The sequence below is a fragment of the Caretta caretta genome, chromosome 1, assembly GCF_965140235.1.
Source record: "Caretta caretta isolate rCarCar2 chromosome 1, rCarCar1.hap1, whole genome shotgun sequence".
Taxonomy (NCBI): Eukaryota; Metazoa; Chordata; order Testudines; family Cheloniidae; genus Caretta; species Caretta caretta.
In genome coordinates this window covers 167357836-167384429 of record NC_134206.1, presented here as the reverse complement: position 1 = coordinate 167384429, position 26594 = coordinate 167357836, and the positions used below count along the sequence as shown (strand labels likewise).

Sequence of the window (26594 nt, the reverse complement as noted above, 5' to 3'; positions counted from 1 at the left end):
AACATTGCAATAGTTAAGGATTTTCTTTACAGGAATAGACAGCATGGATTTCTCAAGAACAAATGATACCAAACCAACCTAATTACCTTCTTTGACGATTACTGGGCTAGTGGATGGGGGGAAGCAGTAGACATGATATATCTTGATTTCACAGCCTAACTGCTATACCTGCAAAGATACTGGAACAAAATATTAAAACAATCAATTTGAAATTTGCCATGTTGTTGTAGTTGTGTTGGTCCCAAGATATGATAAACAAGTTGGGTGAGGTAATATTTTACTGGACCAACTTCTGTGGGTGACAGACAGGCTTTCAAGCTCAATGGAGCTCATCTTCAGGGAAAAAGGGAATCTTGAAATATAAATATATAGGAAGCTAGAAGAAAAAAACACTGCTGCACCTGATATATACACAAACTATGGAAATAGATTTGTAAATGTAGCCCACTGATCAGGGTGGGTCACAGGTCCCCCTCTGGGCCTGATCAACAGAATATGTAAGTGTTACAGCCCCTGCTAGAGAACCTGGGCTCTTTACCTCATCCTATTAGCTCAGGCAGTCCCCGGGCCAGTCCCCAATGCGTCAGCCAAGACGGTGGCGGTCACAAACACCATCCTGAAATTTGCTCTTCTAAAATGTGTTTAACAGAGAGACAAGGTGAGAGAACATTTTATTGGACCAACTTTTTTGTATGTAGGAGTCAGAGGATTATTCATGAGGAGTCATTTGGGGATGAAGTTGTGTTTCTTGCAGTTGCCCAGGAAGTAGATGATGCTGTTAAGTTTGGTTTCCTTCTTCATGTTGTAGAGTTTCCATTTAGATATTACCTCACCCAGCTTGTGTCTCTCATATCCTAGAACCAGCATAGATACAACACACAAATATACACACTGTTTCATGATTTACTTTTTCAGAGCAATTTTTAAAGTGTTTACTTTGCTTAAAGCAGTTCATTTCCTGCAACATACCCATCAGAAAACCAGAGGTGCCAACTTTCTAATGTGCCATGGGGTGCTCGACCCCTGCCCTGCCCAAGGCCCTGCCCCCACTCTACTCCTTCCCCTAAGTGCTTACCTCCCAACCTGCCTCTTCCCACCTTATTTATTCTGTAAATAAGCGGGCAGCATTATCTCCTGTAAATGTAAATAAACTTTTTTGTCTTAGCAATTGGCTGCTCAAGAAGTGGGAATGAGTGGACTTGTAGGCTCTAAAGTTCTATATATTTTTTTGCAGTTACATAACTGCACTCAAACAAAATAATCTACATTTGTAAGTTGCACTTTCACAATAAAGAGATTGCACTTCAGTACTTGTATGAGGTGAATTGAAAAATACTATTTCTTTTGTTTTTCATTTTTACAGTGCAAATATTTGTCATAAAAATATAAAGTGAGCACTGTACACTTTCTATTCTGTGTTGTAATTGAAATCAATATATTAAAAAATGTAGAAAAATATCCTACAACTTTTAATAAATTTCAATTGGTATTCTATTGTTTAACAGTGTGATTAAACCTGATTAATCCTGGGGTTTTTTTTAAAATTGCAATTAATTTTTTTGATTTAATCATGCGAGTTAACTGTGATTAATCAACAGCCCTACTATTAAAGTATTTTGCCTTTTGGAGGCAAAATATCACTCTTATTTTCACGAATAACTTTTGATGACAAGAAAAGGTTAATTTTACTCTCAGTCCTGATGCAAGAAGGATATCCATTTCTATTTTAAAGAGACTGACCGACAGAAGTTTGAGGAGAGAGGGAACAGAAAAGGTGGGGGGGGGTGTAATACAGCTTTTGTTGTTGCTCTTGGACCTCTGGGCAGCTGGTCAGTCATGAATGGATGCTTTGTGCTAGCAGGTTGGCCTCAGCACCTGTTGCTTGGACCCTGGCTCGCATCCCTGTCAGGGATGTCATCTTGTTGGGTCCTCTCTCCTTAGATAGGGAGGATCTGGATGGGCCATCTCATCTTGCTATGCTGATGTATGCAGTACAGTTGATTTCAGGATCTGATGAAAAGCCAAGAGAATGAGAGATAGAACAGAAGGAAGAATAGTTGGGCAGAAAGGAAATGGAGACAAAACAGAATTCTACATGCCTCTGACTGGAGCCTCTGGTGCCGACAATCAGATATCCCCATTTATGGAGTGAGGACTGGAAGTCATATGACTTCAGGACTCAGTTGAAGAATAAAGTTCCTTAAATAAAAGAAAGGCCTGACAGCCTTCCTCTCAGGAAGAAAATCCTTCGGTCTGGTCTGCTCTTTCTATCTTGGGGTTGGGAAAAATGAGATGAGCTGGGACGAGACGAGTCGAGAGCAAACAATATTTTTCAAAGTTTCTTTTTTGAGATCTCCCCAAAAAACAGGGGGTGAAGAGAGGGTGGCATAGTTGATCCCTTCATTCTTTGTCTCCCAGTTAGGCCCACCATCTGACATCAATTTTGGTTCACTAATTTCTGGATCCACATTTTCTTGTTTACCAAGTATGAAACTAACAGTCCTTGAGTTATATCAGTAGGCCTTTTTGTTTGGACCAATTTAGTTTTTCTAGTTTTCTTGCACCTGTTTATAACATTTGTTATTAAAAGTAGGCCAAATTTGTGTGCAAAAATTCTTGCCTGCTTGGGGTACTATAGACCCAATTGTCACAACAGATCCCACCCCTGCAAACACTTAAAATTTGGGTGACAGGAAGTATATGAATAAGGCCTGCTGAACTAATAGGATTGCCCATGAGTTCAGTTACTCATGTGCATACCTTTCAATCTTCAAAGCTTCTAATGTGACAAATAAAATGCAGAACAAGTGGGCTATTGTGCATCATACTATAACTGTTTAATTTTACTGGTTTTTAAATTCTACAACCTGTATTTAAGACTGTTTCCTCATTGTGCAAATTAAATAAACAGGGCTTGCAATCTGTCAAAGATGGAGCTGATCCCTAGAGTCAAGGGGGGGTAGGTGAGGAAGCCCCTGCCTTGGTTTCTTGTGTCATGCCAGGGGAAGGGTTGGAAAAAATGGATGGTCCCTGCCTAGGCTGCCCACACCCTATACAATTAATTCTGGTTGGCCCTTGCTCCTTGCAGGGCTCCATTATTGCTACACTCCTGTCACCCAGAGGGCCTTTGCTGCTAGTCCTCAGAGGTCTGCGGAGCTGCTCCTCTCCCTTCTTCCAAGGAACAGGAGCTTCTGACAGAGCACCTTGTCGTGGAAACAACCTTCTTTTTCCAGGGAGCCAGGATGCAGGGAGGCAGAGGGAGGAGTTGAAGGGCACAGGCTGGCCTACTACATTTTTCAAAAAGGGATCAGGGAAGGAGGGAGTGGAGCTCCCAGCCTGTGAAGAGCCCAGTAACTCAGAGGCGAGGCTGGTCTGCTCCCTCCCCCTCTACACAAAAACAACCCAGGAACCAGCAGTTTTCTTCCTTAGATGCCTCTTTTCTTGGAGGGGAGTGAGGAAAGCAGTGTTGTCAACTTCAAGAGATCAAAATTCATGAGTTCGCCCTCTCCCCCTGAAAAAAAATGGTTTTTTTTAAAAAAGGATGTGGTTTTTTAGGTCAGTCTCTTGATTGTTGAGCTCTCCCTGCCCATCCCCAGGGTATAGCATGTGCCACTCTCCCACATGTACTGGATAACACAGGCACCAGCTTCCTCCTTTCCCCTGGGATGCTCAACCCCTGCTTAGCCCTAGGCCCTGACCCCACTCCATTCCCACCCCACTCTCTTCCTGCCCAATTCCACACCTTTCCCCAAGTGTGCCCCATCCCCGCTTCTCTGGAGCGCCCAGAGTCAGCACCTATGCAGGATACAGTGATTTTGGCCCCTGCTGGAGAAGCTCTCACCACATCTGCCCATAGCCTGCCCAGCAATTAATCCTGCCCCCCAGCCCCTCAGTTCTGTCCCCACCCAACCTCCCCTCAATTCAGCCCCCTACTCTGTTCAGTTGCCCAACCCCCTTCATCAGCCCATCAGCTCAATCCCCCTACCCCAATGACCCTGACTGCCCTCTGTTCACCCAGCACTCACCCCATCTGCTCAGCACCCACCATTAATTCAGCATTGGACCCCACCTCCTCACTTCAGCCCCTCTGCAGCTCCCAGGCCATAGTTCAGCCCTCCCAGCCTCACTACTGCTTCTCTTAAGATTCTTCACTCTTCCCAGGCTTGGGGGAGGGGGGCTGCAGTGGGGTCCCATCTGCCACTTCCCTGGCAGACGGCCAGAGCCCCACCTCGTGGGGCTAGGGGAAAAAAATCCTGAGCTTTGAGAGAGTTCTCTCGCAGGATCATGAGAGGCTTAATTTTACTTAGAAATCACATATCTTGTGATAAAGAGTTAGTATGTCTGGGAAAGAGATGGCCGGGGGTCAGAGATGCCATGGGAAGGTCTTTGCTGCCTTCCCCCACTCCCAGCAGCTGCTGCGTCCTGTGGAATAAACACCTGAGAATGTGGTGCCTACAATTCAAGCTCCCTGTCCTACTGCAATACAAGAATTTTGCACAATGTGGTATTATTGAGAATTCTGCCACTGGTGAGCATTTGCAGGATAGAAGATGTTAGCACCAAGCTATAGTCCTAGCCACATGTACTCATGTGTACAGATACTTCTAGACTAACAGTGGGTTACCGTTTGAGTCTTCTGCCTGCAGTGATTTGCAGACCAAATCATAGGACTGGGATGTGAAGTACCTAGCATCCTATTGACTTCAACAGGCTTTGGATCTGGCCCTTGAGTGGGACAGAACAGTGCAAGAGATAAAGGGTCTACTGTTGAAAACAGAAAATGAGCTGAGCATAAAGTAAACCATCATGGAACACTGCCATTTCAGATTGTGTAATTCTGAAGCATGACAGAAGCAGACAAGTATTTTCCTCCTACCTTTGTCACCATCGGACTCAAACAAGGGAAGAAGCTGAGCAGTGTCTTAAATGGGAGGGGAGTGGAGTGCACCCAGCTCTTCACAGCCACCATTCAGCACTTGGCAGGACCCGTCCTTTCTTTGAGTAAAACCTTTTCAATTAAGAATCTTTCCACACTGCAGCAGGCAGTGACCACAAAACAATGTATAATAATTTGGGGGGATGGTTCTGAACTTTTAATTAAGAGGCGTATTGTATTAAAGTGCTCTAGAAAAGAGCCAAGAATTATGTATTTTGATGGCATGTCGCATCGTATTAATTTAACTGATAAAAGTCTTGCTGGAAAGCATTGTTTGTGTTAATTCTAACTTCATGCATAAATAGATTCAGGGCAGGAAAAATATATGTAGGAGTTTTATAGAAATGTTTAAGAGTCAAGTCAAGGAGAAAGAATGTGTTAAAATAATTGATGTTTCTTTGAAACAAGAATTTTAGTCCCAGGAAATGAGCATTGCTGCTAATTTTTATTATTGTTGTTTTGAAGTGGAATGTTGTGAAAGCCAAGACTAACAGGGTTCAAAAAAAGAACTAGTTAAGTTCTTGGTGGATAGGTCCATCAATGGCTATTAGCCAGGATGGGCAGGGATCGTGTCCCTAGCCTCTGTTTGCCTGAAGCTGGGAATGGGGGACAGATCACTTGATTCCCTGTTCTGTTCATTCCCTCTGGGGCAGTGGCATGGGCTACTGTTGGAAGACAGGATACTGGGCTAGATGGACCTTTGGTCTGACCCAGTATGGCTGTTCTTATGAAATATTAACCTCCCCAAAAAACATCTCTTCATCTCTGTGGAAGAGAAGTGAATGACACAAACTAGAAACCCAGTGAAAATGCCTATTTAGTCCTGATTCTGCCTCTCTTGCCCATACTGAGTAGCATCTTACTCCATGCATATTCCATATCCTGATTAGGGAGGTGTTGCTTACATAAATGAGCACTAACTCACTCAAATATTCCTGTTTGTGTCAGTGGGAACACTTGCATAAGTAACTATTCCAGTGTGAGTACAAACATTTATCTGGGCTATACAAATTAAATGCGGCTGCTCATATTGTGGGAAGACTTATTCAGAAGCTCCAAAAATTTTAGGCTATGTTACGCACCTTACAGTGGTACGGCTGTAGCAGAACAGGTGTGCCACTGTAAAGCATGCAGTGTAGCTGCTCTTTGTTGGCAGGAGAGCATCTCCTGCCCACAAAACACTGTCCACACCAGCGCTTTTTGTCAGTAAAACTTGTCTTTCGGGAGGATCCATTTGATAGCAATCTGTTCGATAAAGCACATTATAGAATTTTGCTACTGAATCTGCAGCAAACATTGCAAAATAGTTTCACTGTTCTGTATGATTAAAAACTACAGCTGATTCTTAAAGATGAAAGTCAGATAAGTACTTTCAAATTACAAGATTTTTTTAGTTTCATATTATTTGCAATTTCACTTAATTTAGTAAGTCCTTAGTAAGACCTGATCCAAAGCCCAAAACACTCAAGGGCATAAGAAAATTAGCTCTTTTTCCCCTTCCAAGGGCTGGAGTCACAATCTGAGGCCTGGTCTACACTACGAGTTTATGTTGGATTTAGCAGCATTAAATCGAATTAACCCTGCACCTGTCCACACAAAGCCATTTTTCAACAAAGGGCTCTTAAAACAGATTTCTGTACCCCTCCCCAACAAGGGCTGAAATAGACATTGCTATTTTGAATTAGGGTTAGTGTGGACGCAATTCGAAGGTATTGGCCTCTGGGAGCTATCCCACAGTGCACCATTGTGACTGCTCTGGAGAGTGCTCTGAAATCAGATGCACTGACCAGGTGCACAGGAAAAGCCCTGGGAATTTTTGAATCTCATTTCCTGTTTGGCCAGGCGAGCTCATCAGCACAGGTGACCATGCAGTCCCAGAATTGAAAAAGAGCTCCAGCATGGACCAAACGGGAGGTACTGGATCTGATTGCTGTATAGGGAGAGGAATCCATGCTATCAGAACTATGTTCCAAAAGACAAAATGCCAAAACATTTTTTAAAAAAAAATCTGAGGCTATGAGGGACAGAGACTACAGCAGGGATGCAACACAGCGCTGCCTGAAACTTAAGGAATTCAGACAAGTATGCCAGAAAGCCAAAGAATTAAACAGAACTCTGGGACAAAGCCCCAGACATGCCGCTTCTACACTGAGCTGCATGCAATTCTAGGGGGGGGGCTGCCACCACTACCCCACCCCTGTCAGTGGACTCTGATGATCGGGTACTCTCTGCCATGCCTGAGGATTTTGCAGACAGGGAACATTAGGAGGAGAAGAAGCTTGAGGAGAGCACAGCACACCATACCCCGACAGCCAGGATCTTTTTATCACCCTGACTGAAACACCCTCCCAACCCAACGAAGCCAGAGAAGGGACCTCTGGCGAGTGCCTTTTTAAATACAATACACGTTATAAAAGCAAGCGTTTAATGATTAAGTATCCCTGAGGACTCGGGATGCATTTGTGGCCAATACAGCTACTGGAAAAGTCTGTTAACGTGTCTGGGGATGGAGCGGAAATCCTCCAGGGACATCTCCATGAAGCTCTCCTGGAAGTACTCAAAGCCTTTGCAGAAGGTTTCTGGAGAGAGCAGCCTTATTCTGTCCTCCATGGTAGGACACTTTACCATGCTAGTAGCGAGTAATCTAGCACCACTGCATGACAAAGCCTGGCAGTGTATGGTCCCAGTGTTTGTTGGCATTCAAGCAACACCTGTTCTTTATCTCCGTTCTCAGGAGAGAGATATCGTTCATGGTAAACTGGTTGAAATAGGGGAATTTAATTAAGGGAACATTCAGAGGTGGCTGTTCCTACTGGACTGTTTGCCTGTTGCTGAAAAGAAATCCTTCCTGCAGTTAGCCACGCGGTTGGGGGTGTGGGCACCACCGGCGCTGAGCTGTTTGCATTTGGCTAGCAGGGATCTTCCCTGATACCGGCTATGCAGTGGGGGGAGGGGTAAAGCGATCATCCCAGAGAATTGGATGTGGTGGGGGTAGTTTTTTTCTGCTGCTGCACATTAACAGGAAAACTGCAGCACTAAATGGCCAACTCAATGTGCTTTGCTTGGTATGGGACAGGAGGGCGCTGCTGTTATGAAGGTTGCAGAAGGCGAAAGACTATGGCTTACCATGGCCACCTGCAAGCCAAATTCTGTTGCCCGGCACTGCGTCTGATCTAACACCAAAGCCGCAGACACTCAATATAAGATGCAAAATGCAACCTTGTACCAAAATCACATGTGCTATGTAATGTGAATAGTGTTGTTCACCGTGAAAAAGAGCATAGCCATTGTTCTGTAAAATGTATCTTTTTAAATACTTCACTCCTTTTTCCCCCCCTCCAGCAGCTGAAAAAGTTTCAAGCCTCCCTCCTCTGTCCCAAAGTGTATCTCAGATAAGGCGGCGGAAAAAAAAAACCACACGCACGATGAAGCATTCTGAGCTCATGCAGCCATCCGGCACTGACAGAGCTCAGCAGAATGCGTGGACGGACACAATAGCAGAGTACAGGAAAAAGGCCAATGAACATGAGGAGAGGTGGCAGCAGGAAGATCAGGAGGCTGGAGGCAATGCTTGGGCTACCGCGGGATCAAACAGACGCTCCAGCGTCTGGTGGAGGTTCATGAACGGCAGCAGGATCACAGACTGCCGCTGCAGCCTGTTTAACAACCACCCTCCCTCCTCCCCAAGTTCCATAGCCTCTTCACCCAAACACCCAAGAACATGGCGAGGAGGCGATGGTGACTCTGGACACCCAATCACTCCACCTCAGTGGACAGCCCAAGCAACAGAAGGCTGGCATTCAACAAGTTTTAAAGTGGCCTTTTCCTTCCCTCCTACACGGGCTGCCTTGTGAGTTATCTGCCTATTTTTATAATCAATTAATAAAGAATACATGTTTTTTAAATGAGAGAGACTTTATTTCCTTTGCAAGCAAGCTGTGATTGAAGGGGGAGGGCAGGTGGCTTACAGGGAATTTAGAGGAAACCAAGGGGGTGGGTTTTCATCAAGAAGAAACAAAACAGAAGTGTCACAGTACCCTGGCCAGTCATGAAACTGGTTTTCAAAGCTTCTCTGATGCACAGAGCTTCCTGCTGTGCTCTAACCGCCCTGGTGTCTGGCTGTGTGTATTCAGCAGCCAGGCTATTTGCATCAACCTCCCCCTTACTCTCAGATTGTGGAGCACACAGCAAGCAGCAACAATAGGAATATTGGTTTTGCTGAGGTCTGAACGAGTCAGTAAGCTGCACAAGCGACCCTTTAAATGTCCAAATGCACATTCTACCACCATTCTGCACTTGCTCAGCCTATAGTTGAACAGCTCCTGACTACTGTCCAGGGTGCCTGTGTAGGCTTCATGAGCCAGGGCATTAAGGGGTAGGCTAGGTCCCCAAGGATAGCTATAGGCATTTCAACATCCCCAATGGTTATTTTCTGGTCTGGGAACTAAATCCCTTCCTGCTGCCATTTAAACAGACCAGAGTTCCTGAAGACATGAGAGTCATGAACCTTTCCTGGCAATCCCACGTTGATGTTGGTGAAATGTCCCTTGTGATCCACCAGTGCTTGCAGCACCATTGAAAAGTACCCCTTGCGGTTTATGTACTGGCTGCCCTGGTGGTCCAGTCCCAAGATAGGGATATGCGTTCCGTCTGTAGCCCCACCACAGTTAGGGAGTCCCATTGCAGCAAAGCCATCTAGTATGACCTGCACATTTCCCAGAGTCACTACCTTTGATAGCAGCAGCTCAATGATTGCGTTGGCTACTTGCCTCACAGCAACCCCCACAGTAGATTTGCCCACTCCAAATTGATTCCCGACTGACCGGTAGCTGTCTGGCATTGCAAGCTTCCACAGGGCTATTGCCACTCACTTGTGAACTGTAAGGGCTGCTCTCATCTTGGTATTCTTGTGCATCAGGGCAGGGGAAAGCAAGTCAAAGTTCCATGAAAGTGCCCTTACGCATGCAAAAGTTTTGGAGCCACTGGGAATCATCCCAAACCTGCAACACTATGCAGTCCCACCGCTCTGTGCTTGTTTCCCGGGCCCAAAAATTGGTGTTCCAAGGCATAAGCCTGCCCCAGCAACACTGTGATCTCCAAATTGCTGGGGACCGTGGTTTTAGAGAAATCTGTGTTCATGTCCTCATCACTGCGCTTCCATCGCCTCCTTGCCTGGTTTTTCAGGTGCTGGTTCTGCATAAACTGCACAATAATGAGCAAGGTGTTTACAATGGTCGTAACTGCTGCAGTGAGCTGAACGGGCTCCATGCTTGCTGTGCTATGGCGTCTGCTTGGGCAATCCAGGGAAAAGGGCGCAAAATGATTGTCTGCTGTTGCCTGCACAGAAGGAAGGCGGGAGGGTTGACTGATATTTACCCATAACCACCCACAACAAATTTTTGGTGCCATCAGGCATTGGGAGCTCAGCCCAGAATTCCAGTGCGCAGTGGGGACTGCAGGAACTGTGGGATAGCTACCCACAGTGCACTGCTCGGAATGTCGACGCTTGCCACAGTACTGTGGCCACACACTGCCAAATTAATGTGCTTCGTGTTGACACATACGCTCAACTTTATATACGCTGTTCCCAAAAATTGACTTCTACACTATGAACGTACTCTGGTTTTACAGAAGTGGCCTGAGCAAAGCAGAGAAGGGGAGCTTTACTTTGTCACAGCCCTTACCGGCTGTTCTAATCTACCTCTGTTTGTGGTAGCACTCATGATACATTAGGCACTTTCCAGACATGCAAAAAAAGAGACATCTCTGCCCAACTCTAAGTGTAGATGGACCGACAGATCAGGGAAGGGAAACAGAAAAACGAAAGTGTAAACCGTATGGTTTGTATACAAAATGTAATGTCTATCATGTGCACAGGCTGATTTGAGAACTTTAGATCTACCTGATCTAGTAGCAGTTTACAATACTACAAAACAATTTCTATCAGCCTAAATTGCAACAGGATCTTTATAATCTAACCCCTCCTTGCAGATGGAGTTATAATGCTGGGCCTGGACTCCTTCCCTTTCTCTGACACTACAGAAGCTGAAACACTCCCTCAAGTCTACTTGGTTACACACCAGGGTGCATGAGTAAGCTTTTAACGACAGTAGAAGAGGGTGGGGGGGAAGAGGGGAAATTGGCTAACAGTTAAAAATTCATATTTATTTCATTTAGAGAGAAGCCATTCAGCCCAAAACATTATAGCAGAATCAAAGAAAAAAGGAAATTATACCAAAAGAATAAAATAAAAAGCATTCTACATTCTGTGTTGTCATGATAAATATTTTAACACATGTAGGGATACATGACATCTTGTCTAGAAAAATAACTGGCTCCTGTATTCTCACCGCCAGTTTGCATTTCCATCAGTACAACTCCTCTCTCTAATCCCTATAATGACAACTTGAACAAGACCAAAAAAAGGGATCATTAGGATTAACCCACTTCCATCCTAAAAAAGGGGAGGAGGGAGGGAGTTCATCACCCACATAGCTTGAAGGACTAAAATCTGACATACAAGCTTGGTTTTGGTTCACAGATACATGTAACAAGCACATCATATCTACTTTTCTTTTCCAGAGGCAGCATAGAGAATTTTGAAGAGCATTCTGCTCTGATTCTGGCCATTCTCAAAAGTCCAACTGCTCACAAAAACGGAGCAGGAGAGTGAGGACAAAGATACACACATGCTCACCCTCACATGCTAAGCTGGGCTGACTGCTGAAGAATACTATCATATTAGTATCCCGTACATAATTCATTTGCCTGTGGAACTAAGGACTCAACACCTCTTCATCAAAAAGAAACTGGAAAGGACTGCCAAGCCTTAGATTTCAGAAAATCTCCATCCTACCTAAAGACTTAACTACAGGTCAGAGATGTACTATAAGATGTGCTAAGAACAGCCACCAGGGCAAGCAAAGAGATTATAAATAAACTCAGTGATTCAGGAGAGGGTCTACAAGAAATCAGAGCTCCAAATTAGGTTTCAAGGTAGTAATTGCCAGTTCCACCTGAAGCCCTACCTATACTAGTCTTCCCACTATTGCTTCACCAATGGAGTGGCAACGAGGGGCAAAGCCTGCTATAGGCCTAGCCACAGAGACAGGCCAAACTGGACATTTATAGCATGGGGTACAGAGAACATTTGCTGGAGTAAGGGGACATTTTGCAGTTTAGAAAAAGCAAAACACACATATGCACAAAGCAGCTCCTTGTGACATTTCTGGTTTCACCTATCACCGGTTTGACTTTCAATTTTAGTTTGCTTTTCAGATTGATGAGGGAAAATATTCCTAAACATATTAAGCTGCAGAACTAGACTTTCAGGCTCCACCACTGACCAGGTTATCACACTGGAAAAGCAAGAGGCAAAACAGAGCATCCAAATAGGCATTTGTTTTAAGATCTTTGGGGCAAATTCACATGTGACGTAACCATGATGATTGCAGTCCCTCCGACGATTTAAAAGCGGTTATATTAAGAATGAATTTGGCCCCTTCATTTGCCAAATTACTCTGGGCTCAAAATCCTGTAGTCCTTAGTGAATGGAGTGTTGCCTGAGTGAGTAAAACCACTTTGCTCCTTGGCGATGGGAAGAATAGAAAAGATGGTACAGGATTCAAAGTCAATTAGGAGCAGTGACGGATTTTTAAGTCTATGGCAGTGCCAAAAGTAAGCATGTTGAAGACAGGAGCAAGGACAGATTTTCAGCTACTCAAGCAACAGCTGGTTTGGAAAGATCATTCTATCAAGTAGAAATGCTGGTTACTGAGCTAGTCTGCTTTTTCAGTGAAGAAGCTGAAAAGATCTTAAGACGCTTTTTCTGCTAAATGGAGTACTCAGACAGGGCTCCTTTCTTTGCCACTTGATGAGAATTAGTATTGATTTCCTTACATACAGCTTTAGAATTTAAAGTTAGAACAACCACCTCTTCTCTAACCTAATGAAGATGATTTTTGGAAAGAAGAGGATCAGCTCTTGCTAAAAGCATTAAGCATATCCCAAATCATTCTAGCATCTAAAACTCGGATTCATACCACTTGGGAGGTTACAGAAATGACATTTCCATAAAGCCACAAGGGATATGTAAAACGGGATAGCAGAAACAAGGGTGTCTTTCTGTTCTTCTGTGGAAGAATTTGGTAGGGAAAGGTTTCAAGAAACCTGTCGCTTAAAATGGAACTATATAGTATAAATACATTATATATCAGGAAAAAAAACACAAAAAGCCTATGTTGAAGGAACCATTCTGAATGAGGCAGGAATCCTATGGGCAGTGGGGAAAAGTATTGATCGTGAAATAAAAGGCTATGCCATAATGCATATGCACAGGCAACCTTAATGCAGGTATTTCCTACTTCTGAGTGCTTGACTTTGCAACAATGATGCATTTTTAATGTAGATTTTTATAATTTCATCTTCTGATCTTTTTTAAATTGAAAAAGAAAAAACATTCCATCAAGTAGAATCATATTAGGCCCCACCCCACTGAGTCATAAGCAGGATAGGCATCTTTGACCCACAGCACAGTCCCTTACCACTTGAGCTAATGGAGCGACTGGTACCAGTAGAAGGCTGTTATCTTTTAGATGGACCTGCCACTAGAGGCAGATGAAACATTTTGCCAGTACACAGAGTGGGACATGAGCAGTGTGGTCTTGTGGACAGGACACCAGAATACAATTTGGGAGGCCTGGATTCTATTCCCAGCTCTGGTCACTGACCTAATGTGTGATCTTGGGCAAGTCACTTCATCCCCTCACTTTGTCCTATTTAGATAATTTATTTGGAGCAGGGACTGTCTTTAAGTATGTTCGGTATCTAACACAATGGGGCTCTGATCTCAGTTAGGGCCTTTATTTTTATATTACAATCGTGCCTAAAGTGAAAAGTGAGGTTTTAGTTGTTTCTGGAAGGTGAAGACAGAGGGAACTTGGCATATACCAGAGGTCTATTCTAGGCATCTGGGGTGCTGCACAAAGTGGTACCAAGACAGGAGTGAGAAGGAGCCATAAAAAGGCAGCAAGGTGGCAAGCCTCTGGTAAGAAGGAGTAAGCTGAGAGCAGAACTACATGCCAGGACAAACTTTAAAACTCTTCATAAGGAGAGGAGAGAGTTCAACTATTACTCTAAATAGAGTTTAAGTCTATATATGAATTATTTTGATGGCTCTTCAATAATCTTATGCATTTTTAAAAGAACATTCTAGTTCACTTTCAACAGTTATCCTTAATAAAAAACTACATACACTGGCATTTTTCTTTGGCATGTGCCATTTTCATTTCTTGAATTTTACAGTTTAAAGTTAGTTTACTGTTTAAAAGACTTTCCGGCTCTTACCTACCTGATTTAAGTGAAGCAAAATATAAACAGAAAATGTTGGCCCACGTTAGTGGAAAAAAATTGGAGTCTCTTCAAAAAGAGCTTAAAAAGGATAGACATGTTCTTTATCATTTCCTTAATGGTTGGTAGGAGAAGAAAAGCATCCCCTGAGAAGTGACACTATTATAGACACGTTGAAAGAAAAAAAATTAGGGCTAAGTTAAGCTTTGTTGGTAAGTGACTGTAACCACACAGATCTCAGTGAAATTTTACCCATTTATACTAAGACTGAATTTGGGTTCTGGTCTTATATTGCAGAACATGCTTCTATTTTGAGCTTTCCTTAATCAAGAAAAGTCTGACAACTTGGAGCATTCAGGTCTATAGACTTAGCCATATCTTTATTGCCTGTACACCATGACGTTAAAAACAAAAACCAGCAACACTTGTCACAAACACTGTATGCAGAAATATATTACACAGTTACTCTGAAAAAAAAAATAGACCAAATTCTGGCACTTCCTAGCTCTTAACACTCCAGTCACCTTCAGAGGGATGAGAAAGGAGATGTAATTCTGGCAGCGTTCAACTCAGTGATTGTGCAAGACAGGAAAATGCATTGCTTTTCTTACTGTCCATTTAAAGTTGGGGAAAAAAATGTCAAAAACCACTAGCAGAACATAGCAGGGTTTAATGAAAAAGGGGTAGAGAGGGTTTGAGGGCAAAAGGCCGAGATGAAAGAAAAGTATATCATCTCCTGTTAAGATGAGACTGAATTGGTTAAATATAAGTGAGGAGAGTGAGAAAATAAATCCCATAAAAAACCTATTCTGTAAGTTTTCCCCTCATCCTTCCAAAAGTGTCCAACAATACTATAGATAAGTGTTTTAAGGAAGACCTCCTAACAAGGCCTTTCCAAATCTCCAGGTGCACTACATTGTGCAAATGTTTGCAAAAGTATTTCTCCAGTCCAACTACTGTCAACACAGCCTAGTTCGCAGAATGGGTGGGAATAAGGAGCCATGGCAGATATAATCATCCAATTTCACACTGACTGAGATTATGAGACACTATGAGACCAAATAGCCTTCACCATCCTGTCAAGTATTTGGTGGTTGGACATTGCTGCCAGCCATAAGGATTTGCTGCCCATAATACAAAAATAATTGCCTCTTTTCCTGTAGCTTGTGATATGGAAAAGAAGCTTGAAGCTTCCTGCAAACAAAAAGGAGAAAAGCTGATCTTTAAAGGGGATAAAGGAGGAAGATACAGTGTCTGCCCTTGAAGTACAAACAGGTTCAGACACTTCCTCTTACACAGATCTAGTGTCTTGCATAACAATTCCTCCCACAATCTAAAGAAAGCTTTAAGTACTCATGGGAAGGAAGAAAGGTGTTGAGAAGATTTTACATTTGCATCAAAGCCTTTGAGGGTATAAACACTTCTGCTGTATCTACACTTATTACAACACTTACTGCTACCTGTGCAAAAACAAAGACAAAAGACCTCAGTTTACTAAATACTGGACTTGACATAGGCAATGCATGAGAATCTGAGAAGTCTGGCAATGAAGATCTCCTAGGAATTTATACATGTATTGTTGTAACACCAGCAGAGTAGTGACCACTCCAAGATTGGGGGACGGGGGAGTGGACACATTATTTCATCTTCTCTCTAACATTCTTGAGTCTAAGCCTGACTGTGCACGAGTAATTTAGGTGGAACTGAGTGAGGCCTGAATACAAAGATGTATTGGAAAGGAAAATTTTGCTTAGTTATGTTTTTCCCCCCCCTCAGATAGGGGGCCTGCTGATCCTTCATAAATGGTAAGGAAATAACACTGAACTTAGAGGTTCATATAATGCCCACATTAATGCTTGTAGTACCACATTCAGATTCCATGTAGGGCAAACAAATTTCTTAGGTGTTATTAAAATTTCTGCTGCTTTCTTCAATGACAGGAAAGTTTGTGAATCCAAAGGAACTGAAAGCATTGACTTAAGAGTACATACTTGTCCACTGTGGTGGACATTCCTGTTCTACCGGAGGCAAGGCATCCACCTATCCTCTATACATAATCTGCATCCATGCCAATAGGAGATCTGTCTTGTTTCCTCAGATTTATAGCCTTTTCTTCACACCAGCATTGGAGCTGGCCCCAGGAGTTGAAATAGAACACACGACAGAAGTTTTAGCTACTAGGAAACTGTCAAATAATCCAGCCCTCTTCAAAGACTTCCACTCAGCTACACTGCTATGCTCAGAGCTCTGGATCCTGAATTGGGCTTGAGAGAAGTCTGCTCTGTTTGGTTTACCAGGTCCAAAAAGCAAAGCATTCTTGGCCACTAAGGTGGGGGAGGAAAGCAGGATGACTTTGTCCCTCTCCAGATTTTCTGCACTGTTTGTAACAAACCATAAAAGGTATAAAATTGGCTGGACAGACCTGTGAGAGCAGTATTCACTGCCACTGTTTTCCAGTGAAGGCCTATGGAAAACTGTTGGAATTTTGTTTGCTTACCGAAACAGGTCTGTTCTTGGCCTGCCCATGGCTTTTCCTAAGTGAGTTGCAAACTAATTGGTTTAGAGACCATTCATCCTGCTTAACCAATCCATCCTGTTGCTATCAGTTTTTAGCTGGATTGTTGTCTGGATACCTCACTGCACCCACTGGAACAGTCTGTATACATCCTGAAACAGACTGATGTCCCTTGTGGTCACTTATCCATTTGTGCAGGCTACTGCACTTTGGTTATTTGACATAACAAGGATGTGTGTTTTGCAGAGCTAAATTGGTTAGTCTCTGAGGTGCCACAAGTCCTCCTTTTCTTTTTGCGAATACAGACTGACACGGCTGCTCCTCTGAAACCTCCCTTAAGACTGAGCATTTGGAGTTCCACCAGCTACTGCTGCTGCTCTATGGACCACAGAGCTTGTGTTGTATGGGTCCCCAAGTAGGATCCTCAACCCATGAGACTTCTATTCACTATGGTGTTCGTTCCTGTTCCACTGGCAGAGAGACACCATGTATGAACCTCCTCTTTTGTCCTTCCCAACAAGGAATAAGCTGCCTCTATGGGACTGCAGCTTAACTATTTGTTGACTTTTGTGACCTCAGCCATTTGGAGAGGGTGAATCTCTGGAGAAATTTCATATACTGCCATCTCCACTTCTGACAATGATTCCTAGCAAGCAAAGAAGAGACTTAACTGGATTTTCAGCAAGCGATCTGAGAGAGAACCCCCCACAAGATCGTGAGGACTTTCCTGACAGGGAAGCTGTACCTTTTAGCTGTATCTACCACCACTTTAAGATGTGTAACAGTCAGGATCAAATTGCTCTTCCAGAAAATTTACTAAGAATCTATTTCTGCAGAGTGGATGGGGGAGGAAATCCATCACTATCTGCCTAGCTTTCTATGATGGGGTGGGATGAGGGAGTCTGCCATGGGGGTCTACAAAGAGAGTTAATGGCCAGCCCTGCCTTGACCTCTGAGTTCCATGCACCATGCAACAACTGCTCTGGTAGATGGGACAAATTCTGCTATGATTGAGAGCATCAGAATTCTGCTAAAAACAGGCTTCTATTTTCTGGTCTCTGGTGGGGGGGGGGGGGGAGAGAACAGCCATATGTGTTAAGGCCAATTTCCTTAGCTCCTCCTGCCATATCTATCTTAGGCATTCTGATGATGGTTTTTTCCCTGATAGCTGTAAGATTTCACAATCTGAAGGCTATGCTTTGTGGATTCCACAAACCCCTGCTCTACAGTGTTCCTCTGACACGGTCAGAAGTAAGGGGTGGAATGGAGCAGCTGTGCAATTTAGAGGGTTGTTTCCCCACTCCACCCCACACATCCCTCCTGTGCCACACCCACAAGTCCATTTTGGCTTAACACGGGGTCCAGATTTGCCCCTTAGAGCAGATCTGAAAAGTATTCAACTATTAAAAATGGGAATAGAATGAAAAGGACCCCATCACTCTGAAGAAAAAGAAAAAACCTCTTACTGATCACAGAGAATCCAGATCTCTTGGTATGGTCTGGTTAAAAAAAATGCTGCTTGGTGATATTAAACTGGAGATTTATAATCACAGCTAGACATATACCTTGCTGGCCTAATACAGCAGCTGCTCGAGAAGATCAGCTCTCCTGGCTCCCTCCTCCCTGTCAATGAATCTATTTTGCCCACTGGGGTATAGCAATAGCCAGCCCTATGCACACACAAGAATTCAGTAAAAACCTCACTACACAACCAACGTATTTTGGGTGGTCGGGGAAGTAGGAAGCAAGTGGCATGCAGGGACCCATTGTAAGGTAGGTAAATCATTTGGTTGTTCATATGTCAGCAGAGACAAATGCTCAGGGCCTTGGGCAGTTGCCCTGTCGTCCCATCTGAAGACCGTCTGATGTACAGAGGCTGTTGACCAGGCAGTGGAATATAAAAGGAAGAGTAAATAACCTAGAGACTAATACAAACCCAGTATTAAGTCATAAAAGAAGGCGCTTGTACTGCAACAATCCAGATTAAGTGGTTTAGCAGAACAGTTCATTAAAATTACCCTGACACCACAGGTACTGTAAGCGTTCACCTCCCCGTAGTCAGGAATACAGTGGATTACAACCTAGGCCTCCAACCCTAAAGGGAAAACATCAGAACAAAGGTTGATTCCGATGCATACACAGTCTCTTCTGGTACAACTTCAAAAGCTGAATAAAGCTATTTAATGAGTGTGGATTCTCCTCCGGTAGTTCAATGGCAGTCTCAGCCCCTTAGACTCACGGCTCAGTGTTTTCACAACATCAACTTGGTTATACAGAAAGTGTGTATTATAACTTAATACACATTGAAACCAAGGTACAGCAGCCCTCGTCATTTCAGAGCACCTTTATTTACTTTACTTCCAAGAAATGTACCTACCACACAAGTCGGCTGCTGTATTCCCTCCCCCATTATCCCCTTCCCCACCACATTTAGAGTTTCCTTTACTGGAAAGGATATTGTAGAAGTTTTCCCAATTTATTAGCTGAACGTTGATCATAGCCCTTTGCTTTTCCACAGATGTAGGATGCCTTTATGTAAGAGCAGAGTTACTTCCTCACAGCTGACAAAAATAGCAAAATCATTTATTCTACCAATTAGACCAGAAATCAAAATACCCTAATTGGAAATCGGAGCAGCTAATAAAGATTCCATTTTATAATCTTTTCCATGCAGCCTTCCACTCTAAGAATGGCTTTTTGGAAGCTACACCTAGAAATTCTGCTGCATTTAAGGGCCTATTCACATTTCAAACAAAAAAGCCGGTCTACTCAGATTTATTTAAGTCTAGATTTTATTGTGAGTACTATTGTGGGCAGGGAGCACAAGCATAGTTTATCACAACACTGTTCAGCCAGGCACAGGCTTAATCACTAGTTTGACTGAGGGCTTGTCTATGCTTAAAATGCTACAGTGGCATCACTGCAGCACTTCAGTGTAGACACTTATGCCCTCCATTGGGTTAGGTAATCCACCTCCATGAAAGGGAATGGCTAGGTCGATGGAAGAATTCTACACTATGCCATTCAGGGGTGTGGATTTTTCACACCCCTATGCAATGTAGTTATGCTGATCTGAGAGTATACCAAGCCACAGGGGTGTTAAATTAGCCATGTTAGGTCTAAGGGCACAAGTGAGTGATGCAATCAGTGAGCTGATAAGCATCTCCACACACATGCCTCCGTGGCAGTTTGTCCCCAGCAAGTCTTGAATGGCCCACCCTAATTGTATTGAGGCTTTAAATCAGAGGTGGGCAAACTATGGCCTGCATGCCACATCCAGCCCACAGGACTGTCCTGCCTGGCCCCTGAGCTCCTGGCCCAGACGGCTAGTCCCCAGCCCCTCCCCTGCTGTCCGCCCCTCCCCTGCAGCCTCAGCATGCCACACTGCCAGCGCTCTGGCCTGAAGCTCCTGCCAAGCAGCATGGGTGTTGGGGTTGTGAGCTTCTGCTGCTCTGAGCAGCATGGTAAGAGGGTGGGGAGGTTGAATAAGGGGCAGGGAGTCCTGGGGGCAGTCAGGGGACAAGGGCATTGGATAGGCATGGGAGTCCCAGGGGGCCTGTCAGGGGACAGGGGGTGGGGTCCCAGGAGGTGGTGGTCGGAGGACAAGGAGCAGAGGGGGTTGGAAGTTCTGAGGGGGGCTAGGCTGTTTGGAGAGGCACAGCCTTCCCTACCTAGCCCTCCATACAGTGTTGCACCCCGATGTGGCCTGAGGGCCCCCCCAAAAAAAAAGTTTGCCCACCCCTGCTTTAAATGGTTCAGATCATTTCATTCTTGTTGTGAGACATCCAGACTCAACCTGCAATCTTTCCTGGATGAAGCTATAGACCAGTGGTCTCCAACCTTTATGCCCAAGATCACTTTTAGAATATAAGGGCAACCCAGGATCTACCCTGCCCTGCCCCTTCCCTGAGGCCCCGCCCTATCCACCCCCACCCTCACTCACGTTCACCTGGCTGGGGTTGCAGTTCAGGAGGGAGTGTGGGCTCTGGGCTGAGCTTGGGGCAGTGGATGGGATGCAGGAGAAGATGAAGGATGCAAGATCTAGGAAGGAGTTTGGGTGCAGGAGGGGGCTCTGGGCTGGGGCAGAGGGTTGGGGTGCAGGAGGAGGGTGAGGGGTACAGGCTCTGGAAGTGGGCTCAGGGCTGGGGGTGCAGCCTCCTGCCAGGCAGCGCTTACCTCCACCAGCTCCTGGTTGGTGGTGCAGCATGGCTGCTGTTAAGGCAGGCGCCCTGCCTACCCATCCCCATGCCACTCCCAGAAGGGGCCAACGCACCCCTGTTGGGGGAGACCTGTCTAAGCACCACCCCCACAGCTCCCATTGGCCACAGACCCAGGAATGAGGAGCTGTGGCCAATGGGACCTGTGGGGGCGGTGCTTGCAGGCAGAAGCCAAGCACAGAGGGAGACCCCTCTGCCCCCAGGGCTGTGGCAGGCAGGGCACCTGACTTAGCAGCAGCCTGCTGTGCTGCCAGAGACTGCAATCGACTGGGAGATCCTCTAGGATCGACCAGTCAATTGCTATTGACTGGTTGGTGCCCACTGCTATAGATTGTTGCCCTTTCTTCATGCTAGCTCCTCTGCACATCATGTGCCTGATGACTTTGTGGTGACATCACTAGAATTCCATCCAAAAAGATGAAGGGCAGTGCATGCTCTGAAATCCAGGAAAGGGGATCGGCCTGGTGTAGACACATCCAGCAGCTTCATTAAATAAGAGGTGTAAGTCAGCACTGGGTGCCAGTAATTCTCAAGGGACCCAGCCCCACCACACACTGAAGAGGAAGAAGGCTCAAAGGACAGATAAACTACTGTGTCATGAGGCTGAAAGTGGGTCCTGTTTTGGAAAACCTAGACACTGTCAAGTCAACTCCCCACATTGTGCATAGACACTAACCCATCACTAGATCATAGGAGACTCTCCAGGGCAAGGATTTTGTCTTCCTATGTACTTGGACAGCACTTGGCATAACAGGGCCACAATTCTGACTGTACCATTGGAAGTCACCGTAATAAGCAAGGGCATAATAATGCTCACCTTGTGCAACTTAAGTTGATTAATGTTTGCATCACTGCTACCAAGGCTCTAAATAACTTCAGTCAGACATAAAACATTAGTGCATGTTTCTACTATTGCAGCCACACTCCTGGGACTTGTCTACACAGTGGGGCAGTGCTCTCTATGGGGGGCAAGGGAGATTTCTAAAGCAAACTAACTGGTTGCACATTAATTGGACAATGTAGACCCAGACCCTACTGGTGCACACTACAGGTTCCCTAGTGCGCTTTAATGTAGTGCCGTTTGAAACAATACTGTTAAGTGCACCACTGGGTTCTACGCAGACAAATTAGTACACAACTTATTTGCATGCTTTAGAAGTCACACCCCCATAGAGCACATTACCTCACTGTATAGATGAGCTATATATAGGCTGTCTCTCTATTCTGAGATACCTATCTAAAAATCATTCCAAGACCCTCTGCCCAGTTGGCATGTTGGTTTCACAGTGATACCATATGTCCAGGATGAAAATTTAATTTAAAACTAAAAAAAGTGGTAATTCTGAACTTACAAAAAAGTAGAAATTAAAAAATTACTTTCAAATTCTCCAGTGATGTGGAAAAAAGGCTCATTTAAAATTACGTTTTGAAAACATTGTTCATAAAGAAAACTGAAGCCTTTAGTTAAGTTTGAAATTTAAAACTACACTAATTTCATTTATGAAAAAAGTAAACATGCAGTAAATATTTCTCTACTCAGTGATATATACATACATACTTAAAAAAATATGGACACATGCACACTAACAATGTACTACAATGGTTTCAGAAGAATAATTACGACTAATCCACAATTTAAACCCCTAATCACTGAGTCAGGCAGCATCTCAGACAGTTGCATTCAAGTTATTATTTTAATGCCCACCATTAATAAGAAAATTAAACCACAAAAAATGCTCAAGTAGCATTAATGGTCTTATTACAAGACACAAGAAGTAGGAAATTCACATCTGAGGACTTGTCTATAATATTTGCCCCAGTTAGCCATTGGTACCAGTACAAATCCCCAGCCTAGACAAGGAAAGTCTCCTATAAACCGGTTTCCACCAGTGCAGCATACCTCCATTTGAAGAACGTGCAAACAGCTTTACCTGTCCAGACTGGACATTTGCACTCATGCAGCTACACAGGTGACTGAAATCCACCTAGTAAACTGGGTTGAATAAGGGTGGCATTTGGGACCTCATGTGCCTTACTGTAGCAGAGATTTCCAAATAGTGAGCAAGTTTAAATATCCCATGCAATGCAATACTTAGTTATAACCAGGATGCAGTGTGGATGAGCAAGAAAACTGGTGTTGAGAATGCTGTTTCAGTGAAAAATACAACATTTCCTTGCTTTGTGTGTTTAAGTAAGACCTTCAACAGAGAAAAATAAAATATGCTAGTGTGATAAGCCCTACAGCTAAAATTATAAATCTATAATTTTAATTTAACTGCAATTTGGTGAATTCATATCCCAGTCATTAATAGAAGTCTCTGATGTTGTCAACAATCATTACTCACTAGACAGCTTTGTTCTGAACTAGAAACCACAATTGCTACCAAAGACAAGACACTTATAAGTGTCTTGCCATACAAAATACCCTCCAAGAAGAAACAGATCAGATAGAGATTAATATGACTTTCATGTCTCTTTGCATCTTATCTCCAGCAAAGAAATAAAGGGATCTAATGAAGACTCTTGGAAAGTATTTTAGGCTTAATGTACATTTAATTAAATATTCTGTTCATCCACTAATGAAAAATCTATAACTGTTTAAGCTACATTCAGAAGTGATGCAAAGCAATCATTTTATCCTGAACTACATAAACTGCCACATTAATTCTAGATTAGTTCATCCCAACTGATGTTAAACATAAAATCAATACTAATAGCCCACCTTATTTTTAAAAAGTGATCTTCATAATTCAGCAAACCTCAAGAAAGAATTTATACAAAAACCAACTTTGTCTGATTTTTGTATCCACTTAGTTATTTTGGCAGTTATGTGTAACTGCTGGAGTGTCTTTACTCAATCAATTTCTCCATCTGCTAGGTACCGCAATTAATCCACAATCTTATTTTTATAGGCTGTGAGTCTTTACACAGAAATAAGTGAGATGCCAGAGACTGAAAATTGTGGGTGAAATTCTGACACCACTGAAGTCACTGGGAGCTCTTCCATTCCCCATAGGGTTTAACTCTAACTTCAAAGTTCCAGTAGACGATAAGGAACAGGTAAGAAGAAATCCCTAAGTTAAACACCAATATATGTAATTAGTAAATGTAGCAAAATCTATGGAAGCCATGTGAGAAGTGCCTGACCAAACTGAGCAAACTTTGCTCAAGAAACTATCATTTGGTGCGGACAATCATTTCTGAAGAAAGAAGATGATTGTGGTGACAATTTTCAGGGACCATAGGCAACTCAGAACTCCACAGCCTGTATCAATTTGGCTCCAAACCTCACTCTGCCAGTGATGATCTACTCCTGGCAACAAATAAGGATCAGGTGTCCATGCAGATATTACTGGATCGACCAACTGCCTTCAATACTACTGATCACGTGAGGACAGGGTTTGATTGGCTTATGGATCCGAGGAAGAATAGATGAGGCTGCCCTAAAGCAGCCCTAACCCTAGCCTTATTCTTTCCTCTCTGAGGAACTGCTTTCTTGTTCTAAAGGCTCTATCATCACTTATCTTGCTCAATGTGTATACAGTTGGGGCTGTTAGGAGACATGAAATTAAGTGTTTTTAAGATGATACTCAGCTCTCCCCATTTTTCCCTGCCTATGAGCAACTGGTTGATTCTCACTGCATGGTAGCAATTAGGGCCTGTTTGAGAATGAATAAGGGTGAGGTGATATTGGTAAGTTGTGGCAAAACCAATCCTTGCCAGATCTTCTATCAGCCCCTCCAATTGAGGGTATGGTCTCCTGATTGTCAACGAAATTCACAAGTGGAGGATCTGTTGGACAGTCAGACAGTGACAGTCAGGAGGAAGGCTTCCCTCCCCCGCATATCTGCACCTGTTTTCCCCTCTGCAATACTCCATGCTTTTGTTATTTCAAGAACAGACAACAGCTCAGAAACTGAAGCTGGTGCAGAAAGTGACATCCCTTTTGTCAAGTGATGTGTCTCATTGGCAGCATGTGACAATAGTGTTCTGGTATCTCCACTGGCTGCCTAGTGGGCCTGCCCCATAAGTGTCAATGTGTTCCATATGATCACTTTGTCAAAACAACAACTTTCCCGCAAGAATTATTCATGTTCCAGACCTTGCATTAAATCTCTTCACCCTGACCAACTATCTGAAAAACACTTAATCACTCCAGTCTCCTCTCCCAGCATGGTTACCCATCTGTACTCTCCTGTACTTAAGCAGCTCACCTCCTTTGTGCTCAGAAGACCATAACTTCCTCTCCCGCTGCTACAATGATTCTGAAATCACCTCCCCAGAACTGGTGTTGGTAGCAATGGCATCTCTAGTCTGAAGTTAAGCCACAAAATTTGAAAATATCACTAGACTCTGGATAAAACCTCCCTCTGCACTACTGATGCTATATCATGTCCATAACTACTAACAGTGTGGATACCAGTCTAATAAGTCATACTGGCTGTAGAATGTCCATGCCTAATCGGGTAAAGAATGTGAGCGAGGCCAAACAGCAAAATTAAGATGTTTGTACACCAATGGGAGGAGCCTAGGTAACAAAATGGAGGAACTAGAGCTACTGGTACAGGAAGTGAAACCAGATATTACAGGGATAACAGAAACATGGTGGAATAGTAGTCATGACTGGACTACAGGTATTGAAGGGTATGTGCTGTTTAGGAAAGACAGAAATAAAGGTAAAGATGGAGTAGCATTGTATATCAATGATGAGGTAGAATGTAAAGAAATAAGAAGCGATGGAATGGATAAAATAATCCATCTGGGCAAATATCACACTGGGGAAGAAAACTACTAGAGCCTCCCCTGGGATAGTGCTTGGGGTGTGCTATAGACTGCCGGGATCTAATTTGGATATGGATAGAGCCCTCTAATGTTTTTAATTAAGTAAATACTAATGGAAACTGCATGAACATGGGAGACTAACTTCCCAGATATAGACTGGAGGACAAGTGCTAGTAATAATAATAATAATAGGGCTCAGATTTTCCTAGATGCAATAGCTGATGGATTCCCTCATCAAGTAGTTGCTGAACCAACAAGAGGGGATGCCATTTTAGATTTGGTTTTGTTGAGCAGCGAGGACCTCAGAAGAAATGGTTGTAGGGGACAACCTTGGTTCAAGTGACCATGAGCTACTTCAGTTCAAACGGAACAGAACAAATAAATCTGCAACTAGGGTTTTTGATATCAAAAGGGCTGACTTTCAAAAATTAAGGAAATTAGTTAGGGAAGTGGATTGGACTGAAGAATTTATGATCTAAAGGCAGAGGTGGCCTGGGATTACTTCAAGTCAAAGCTGCAGAAGCTATCCGAAGCCTGCATCCCAAGAAAGGGGGAAAAATTCATAGGCAGGAGTTGTAGACCAAGCATCTCAGAGAAGTGATTAAGGAAAAGCAGAAAGCATACAGGGAGTGGAAGATGGCAGAGATCAGTGAGGAAAGCTACCTTATTGAGGTCAGAAGATGTAGGGATAACGTGAGAAAGGCTAAAAAAGTCAAGCAGAGTTGGACCTTGCAAAAGGAATTAAAACCAATAGTAAAAGGTTCTATAGCCATATAAATAAGAAAAGGAAGAAGTG

General features: G+C 43.7%; 1 protein-coding gene across 5 annotated transcripts in view; it reads right to left on the bottom strand.

Annotated features, from left to right (window-relative positions):
* Positions 1-26594, bottom strand: part of TIAM1 (TIAM Rac1 associated GEF 1) — a 254077-nt gene that overhangs the window by 209694 nt on the left and 17789 nt on the right. The window contains exon 2 of one of the 5 annotated variants that reach the window (XM_075133192.1): positions 87-179. The exons of the other annotated variants lie outside the window; for them this stretch is intronic. The gene's annotated coding sequence lies outside the window, so the exon portion shown is untranslated. The remainder of the gene's footprint in view (positions 1-86; positions 180-26594) is intronic. 5 annotated transcript variants of the gene reach the window in all.